Here is a 7891-nt window from a genome sequence, read left to right on the forward strand (position 1 = left end):
CTCCACTCCTCCGGCGCGCGCCCGCCCCTTCGGCAGCCGCGCGACCCCGGCGCGCGCCCGCCCCGCCGACCGCTGGAGCTAGTGGGCCACCGCGCTGCGAGGGGGTGAGGAAAAGGGAGCAAGGCGGGAGAAGCAGACGGTTGGGCGCTGCAGGGCCTCCTGGGAGATGTAGTTCTGCAAATGGTGCATGACGCATCCCGGTTTAAAGCCTTCTGGGAGTTGTGGTTTATTGGGCTTTGGGCTCTGGTTAAGTTTCCTTGGTTGGATGGTGAGAATCTTTTTTTGTTTATTTTGTTTTTTCGAGGCAGGGTTTCCCTTTGTAGCCCTTGCTGTCCCGAACTGGCTCTGTAAAGCAGGCCGGCCTCAAACTCAGAGATCCACCTGCCTCTGCCTCCTGATTGCGGGGATTATGCCCGACCACTAGTTGGTGATTCATTGCAGTCTTGAATCGGTTATTCATTTGTATATTCATCTTGGACGAAGCCCCAGCAATCAAGTGATACAACCAGATCGTGAATTCGGTTCCTTATTTCAAGAACTAGGATACGGAACTTTAGAGTTACCAAAGTCAAGCAGCAATTATGTAACAGCATTTAAAGCTCAACTGTTTTTGCGCAACTTTCTTTTCCATGTATTGCAACTTCACAGCTATATACAGACATACAAAAAAACATGTGTGGAGGAAAACAACAGCTTCCATGATTTAGAACTGGATATTAAAGTGGTCAATAACTTTAATTTAGCAAGAGTTTTGAAGTTGCTTTTATCTCGTTTATTTCATTTCTTCCAATAGCACAAGAGAATTCTTTGAAAACATGCAGTTGGTGTTTTTGGCTATCTGGCAGGATATAAACTTGATAGAGCTGGGTGCCTGGTGACAGCAAGTAAGGACAGAAATAATGCACATAGCAATCTAAGCCATCACTGCTCCACTTTGGTGTTTGATTTCCCCCTACTGATAAGGTCACTAGTTAATCCATTCCTGTTTAGTAGATGTTGTAGAATACACAAGATTCCACAAAGCAAAGACAAAGGAAACAGTATCAGCCTCCTCTGGTATCCTCAGTTCTTCCCCACCAAGCACCACGTAGATAAAGAGCTCTGATGAATGATGTTCCCCTAAGGTATCACAACTTGGAAAAGTTGCCATTCTGTACAAAGGAATACAGTAGACTTGCTCTTTGTCCTGAGGGGGACATTACTTCATCTCCCAAAGTGACATATTAACACAACCCCCCAACCGGAGAAATAACCTGGAGATAACGAGCCAGGAGTCTGCCTTCTTGGCATCCAGCAGAAGAGGAGGAGCACCAAGAACTACCTCTCTCAACACGACTATGTACCAAGTCATTACATCTAGAGCTTATTAACTCTTTACAGCACTAGCCCAGTCCCTGCTTGGTAGATGAGGTTACACAAGTAAAAAATTATGAACCTAAAAGAAGCAGATGATTTATAAAAACAAACAAACAAACAAACCCCTGAAAGAGTTTACTGGCCATGGAGAGTTTTTAAGATTACAAGGGACAGAAGAAGCAATAGGGGGATTAAGAGATTTTGAAACATACTGAATAGAGACACCAAGTCACTACAGTTAGAGCATACATATGAAGGTTAAAAAGAAAGGTTTGCATTATAAACAAAAGGAATAAAAGTAACCTTGTTTTACAACAAAGCTGATGAAGACTCTTGGTTAGTTCTGAAATACTGAAATAATAAAGATAGAATAAGTTTTGCTTCAACATAATGATGGAATCCGGTTTGGACTTGAATCATTTATTTTGAATTGAGTACTGGATGGAAAGAACTTGCTGCTAAAAGAACTAGTTTTTTGTTTTTTGAGACAGGGTTTCTCTGTGTAACCCTGGCTGTCCTGGAACTCACTCTATAGACCAGGCTGTCCTCGAACTCAGAAATCTGCCTGCCTCTGCCTCCCAAGTGCTGGGATTAAAGGCATGCACCACCATGCCCAGCTAGAACTAGTTATTTTTGCCAAGCCCACATCTTTAATCCCAGCACTCGGGATGCAGAGGCCAGCCCATCTCTGTGAGTTGAGGCAAGCCAACCAGGAGCTACATGCTAAAAGTCTGTCTCAAAAAACAAACAAACAAACACATTTGTCTTTATTTTTTATTAAAAAATATGCTGAAGGTGGGAGGGCTAGAGACATGGCTCAGTGGTTAAGAGCACTGGCTGCTCTTCCAGGTGTCCTGAGTTCAATTCTCAGCAACCACATGGTGGCTCACAACCATCTACAATGGGTTCTGATGCCCTCTTCCATCATGCAAGCATACATGCAAATTGAGCACTCAAACACATAAATTGTATGTACTTACTCGAATAAAAATACATATATACATAAACAAATATACATATAGATACACTGAATGAGGCTAAGGGTGTCAGCCAGTCAGTAGACCACTTGCCTAGCATGCAGGAAGCCCAGCTTAATCCCTAGTCGCATTAAAAACAAGATGTGGTGATACACTCCCAGCACTCAGAACATGGAGGCCCTAGGAAAAATCAGAAGTTCAAGGTCACCATACTCAGCTACAGAGCAAGTTCAAGGGGATCCTGGGCTATAAGAGACCCTTTTTCAATATTTTTTTCAGCACACACACACACAAATATATACATATGTGCACACACACACACACACAAATTGAATGTACATTCTGTTCTAGGCTTTTTAACAACGGTGAGAGATGCAGAGATAAATGATATATCTACAGATTACAGTTTTAGGTAGTCAAACTGCCCTGCCCTTCATGCAACCTCTTCACCCCTCGGAGTCCACTTCCACTCACACACCTGGGAAATAACACTTTTGTGACGGTAAAGTCATTTCAGTATTGTTTATAGTCACAGTAGCTTGGATTAATAACAGTCATTGGGTAAAATATGATACATCCACAATGGAAAGTGTCATCACTTAAAACAAAAAGAAAAACTAAAGAAGCTCCTAGTGGTATGGCATGAAATGAGCTCACAGAGACTGTGCCCAGTCAAGCGAGAATAGGACAGAGCACAGACGTAATGTCTTACAGTGTATAAACGGGGAAACCACATAGCTCAGTATCTTTAGATACAAGAAACTGGTAGGAGAGATTGCTAATAGGGAAGGAGTCTGGACAGCTGGGCTGGGGACAGGAGTAGGAGAGAGACTTTTCTCATTATTCCTTTTCTTTAACTCTTCTCTAACTTTCAAACTTTCTGTCGAATGAAAGCCAATAAGGGGACATAGCTCAATGGCACGTTGCTTGTCTAGCATGCAAGAAGTTGTGGGTTTCAGCTCTCACAGCACCTGTATGTAATGCCAGCACTGGGCAGGTAGAGGCAGGAGGATCTGAGGTTCAAGGTAATCTAGGCAGCTAAGTAAGTTCAAGGCCAGGCTGGCACGGGAACCCTGACTTATTAAAAACAAACCTAATTAATTAGCTAACTAAATGAGCCAGCACTGGGGACTTATACCTGTTATCCTGGCTCTTGAGAATGAAAGGCAGGAGAATCGTCACAAGTCCAGAGTGAGATCTTGCCTCAAAAAGACATAATGAATTTTAGAAAAGATCAAACTGAAAGACAAAATTGGTATATAATAAGAATGAGAAAAGCCGGGCCTAGGTGATGGTTTGGTGGTAAAGCAGCCTACAGCCAGGCCAGCAAGGGCCAGGGGGATGGCTCTGTGGTAAAGGTGCCTCCAGCCAGGCTAGCAACCTGAGTTCTCTCCCTGAGACACCAAGAGAACCAACTCCACAAGATGTCCCCTGACTGAGACACACGCAGAAAGAAAAGTAATCTAAAAATATGTTTAGCCGGGCATGGTGGCATATGATTTTAATCCCAGCACTTGGGTGATCTCTGTGAGTTTGAGGTCAGCCTTGTCTACAGAGAGAGTTCAAGGACAACCAGTGCTACACAGCAAAACCTTGCCTCAAAACAAAACAAAACAACATGACAAAAAAAAAAATACATGTATATGCTTGTGTGTGTGTGTGTGTGTGTGAGAGAGAGAGAGAGAGAGAGAGAGAGAGAGAGAGAGAGAGAGAGAGTGTGTGTGTGTGTGTGAGAGAGAGAGAGAGAGAGAGAGAGAGAGAGAGAGAGAGAATAAGTTGTCAAGCCCATGCAATGGTATATACTATATATACACTGGAGAACTAGATGCAAAAGTTCAAGGCCAGCCTCACTGAGCTACTTATTGAGTTCAGGGCCAGCCTGGGCTATGTGAAATGTCTTAAAAGTTCATAGGCTAGCAGTCAAGATAGCAAAAGACAAAACTATAACACTTAAATCACATTGAAAGAGGTGACAGACACCTTCAAGCATCTGGAGGTGAGGGCATAGGGAGATGTGGTTATACATGAGACAAGTTCACAACAGAGAATCATGGCAAGGGATGTTGAAGTCCGAAAGAACCTCAGTGTAGTGTGGGAATGTGCTGCTCAGTAGAACTGCGGCAGGGAGAACAGAGTTGGAAGTCAGGAGAGTTAGAGCTTGGGAGGCTCCAAGAAACTAGATATTGTCTGTGCCCGGGAATTGAAATTTCATTCCTAGGATTTTAGGGGTCTTTGAATGCTTCTTGAATGGATTAACCACATTGTCAAACTTGCACTTCAGAAAAGTTCATGCTCCGGGATGTGTGGAGAGTGAGCTGAGATAGATAATTAAGAAGCAGTTGCAGTTCGGGAGAATTAATGGGACTCAAACTAGGGCAGTAGCAGAGGGGATACAAGGAGGGAGGTGTGGGAGAGGAGAGGCTCAGAACCTGGGAGGATCTCAGGTGCCCTGGCACAGGGAGGAAGTGATGGTACACAGTCCCCCAGAACAAGAAGGAGAGACACAGAGTTCACTTGGAGCCTAGTGAACCTGAAGAGCCTGTGAGAAGCCCAAGACAATTTGTCAAGTCACGACTGGACACTGGAGTCTGGGCCACTGCATAGGTTTGGAAGCCTTTGGGTGGTGACAAATGACAGAGTAAGGTAGACAATACCTTACTCTAAGCTAAGCTGCCCAGGAAATGTTTCCTCTAGCCACTATGCAGAAGACTTGAAGAGCAAAGAGATCAGTGGAAGACTAAGAGGAATCAGAGACCGGGGGACTCGGACTCACGGAGTCTTGGAAGTCAGCAAAGCTGTCTTCAGTATCAGACTTGGACCACTCATTGTTTGCAGAGCACATCCCACCTCAGAGTCCAGTTTACCCTCACAAAGGCTCAGATAACAGCAGACCTGCTAATTAACCCAAGAACTGAACCTTGAACTGGAGTGTTCTGACCAAAGCCAGGCTACTCTCTTTCCTCTGTCCACCATCTTGATAAATTCTCCCTACATCCTGTGACCTACAGGGGCAGTGGGTTCCATCACCCTTTTCAAGCAGAGATACTTAAGTGGAACCCCACCTCTGCATGTCTGCTCACACAACCTTTCAGTTGTAGATGTTTTTTACCTTTTTGCTGCTCTGAACTCTCCTCGGCCAAGCCCTAGCTGAAGTCTCTCTCAAGTGTCCATGAAGACTGCTGCTCTCTCTGACATTTCCCTTTTCTAAATCCCTGAGGCAACTACAGTTCCAGATGACCCCTTAATGAGTCACACTCTTGTGTAACCCCCTCCCTTGAAGGTAAGTAGAACCTGTGACTTGCTTCTGGGCAATAAAATGTGCCAAAGTTGACAGCTGTGTCACACCCATGATTCTGCTGTGTCAAGTAAGGCTGCTTCTTAGCAAGACTGGTCCTGCTGGCTTTGGGGAAAGTTCAGAACTGTCTAGGAGGCAATCCACATACGTGAAGCAACAGGGGACTTCAGAACCTGAGTGGCTCTTGGGGATAGGAAGACAATAGGTCCCTCCAACTTATATCCTCATGAAATTCTGCCAACAACCACATGACATGTGGAAGAGAACCCAAGTGCCACAAAGAAACCGTCTAACAGTACCTTGATTGTAGCCATGTGAAATCTGAATAGAGGCCCCAAACAAGCTGTGCCTAGATGGACTCTTGACACCAAGCCCTCCAATAGGAGGAACAGCTGTTTTAAGCTGCTGGGTCTGTAGCAACAAAAACAGCAAAAGGAAAATCAATGTAACTCCTTACTGCATTTATGGTCAGCACAGCTCAGTTTAGAACATGACAGAGAGTATTTAGCTGGACTTTACCTTCCCAAGCTGAATGCAAGCTTCCAGAAAATGGCAAACTGGTCACAAGTGGCTAAGAGCACTGGTCCTTGCAGAGGAGTTTGAGTTCCTGCAACCACATAATGCCTCACAACCATCCATAACTTCAATTCCACAGTATCACATACCCTCTTCTGACTTGCAAGGGCACCAGACAAGCAAGTGGTGCACAGACAGACAGACAGACAGACCTGTAGGCAAAACACTCATACACAAAGGAAAGCAAGCAAGTTCCCCAGCAGTCACCTTCCTAGTGTTCTCTCCTGTCTCACATGCTAATACGCTAAACCAACCATTGACAACAACAACAAACACAACTGCCTTGGCTAGTTTAAACGAGTCAAGACTGTCTCCTGAAGCTAAGAGTAGGGCTGTCCCTGAATGTATAGCTTCCAATGAATACCAGACTCAAATGGGAGTTCTGCAAATACAAAAGGTGGGAGATAGAAGAGATAGAAAGATAGAAGGGTGGGCTTTGAGATGCTTCCACATGACGCCACTTCGTCTCCATGGAGATATGAAAGCAAGAAAGAGAGAAAGAGAGAAAGAAAGAAAAAGAAAGAAAGAAAGAAAGAAAGAAAGAAAGAAAGAAAGAAAGAAGAGAGAAAGAGAGGAAGAGAGAAAGAAAGGAAGGAAAGATGGATGGAAGGAAGGAAGAAAGGAAGGAAGGGAGGGAGAGAGGGATAGGTGCAGCATAGGCGCAGGCTTCTAAGCTCCATTTCTGGCTTAGGATCAGGGGCTGGAGAAGGGGCTGGAGGCTCCATGTCAGGCCTGGAAGGTGGCAAAAAGAAGCCCCTGAAACAGCCCAAGAACAGGCCAAGGAGATGGACTAGGAAGATAAGGCTTTCAGGCAGAAACAAAAGGAGGAATAGAAGAAACTGGAGGAGCTAAAAGCCAAGGCCACAGGGAAGGGCCCCCTGGCCACAGGTGGAATTAAGAAATGTGGCAAAAAGTAAGCTGTTCCCATATCTGGGGTGATGGTGACCCCCCTCTTCCATTCCTATTTAAACATCTGGATTCCCTGCCATAACATCTTTGCCACTACAGCTAGAATGTGTGGAAAGCCGCTCCCACATTCGCCATTATAAGATGGCGCATGAGCTGGGTGTTTGAACAAGTAAAAAAGGCTTACTGCACATGTCTCTGGATAGTCCCTGTCCGCGAGGACACACACCCGTTAAGTACGTTATCTGGTCTGTTTGGAAGTGGCCCTGTGAGGATGCGCCACGTCAGAGGTGGGACAAAAATTCTATATAAGGCACAGGGCTGGGTTCCTCAGAGTCTTCGCATCCGTGTGTAAGCTTATGCTCTCCCTCTCAAGATGCATTAAAGCTTGGCTACAGGAGGATCCTACTTGTGTGCCGTGTCGTTCTTGCTGGTCGAGTCGGACGCGCGCAAGAAGAATGAAGTGTTATCCTGTAACCTGTCAAACATCTGGATTCCCTGTCATAACATCTTTGCCACTGTACTGGCTAGTTTTGTGTCAACTTGACACAAGCTTGAGTTATCACAGAGAGAGGAGCTTCAGTTGGGGAAATGTCTCCATGAGATTTAGCTGCAAGGCATTTTCTCAGTAGGAGGTCCCCTTGTGGGTGGTGCCATCTCTGGGCTGGTAGTCTTGGTTCTATAAGAGAGAGCAGGCTGAGCAAGCCAGGGGAAGCAAGCCAGTAAAGAACATCCCTCCATGGCCTCTGCATCAGCTCCTGCTTTCTGACCTGCTTGAGTT

At 45.2% G+C, this 7891-nt stretch overlaps 1 pseudogene; it reads left to right on the forward strand.

Annotated features, from left to right (window-relative positions):
* Nucleotides 1-6927: 6927 nt before the first annotated feature.
* Nucleotides 6928-7121, forward strand: LOC110290691 (annotated as a pseudogene).
* The last annotated feature ends 770 nt before the right edge of the window (nt 7122-7891 follow it).

The sequence above is a fragment of the Mus caroli genome, chromosome 3, assembly GCF_900094665.2.
Source record: "Mus caroli chromosome 3, CAROLI_EIJ_v1.1, whole genome shotgun sequence".
NCBI lineage: Eukaryota > Metazoa > Chordata > Mammalia > Rodentia > Muridae > Mus > Mus caroli.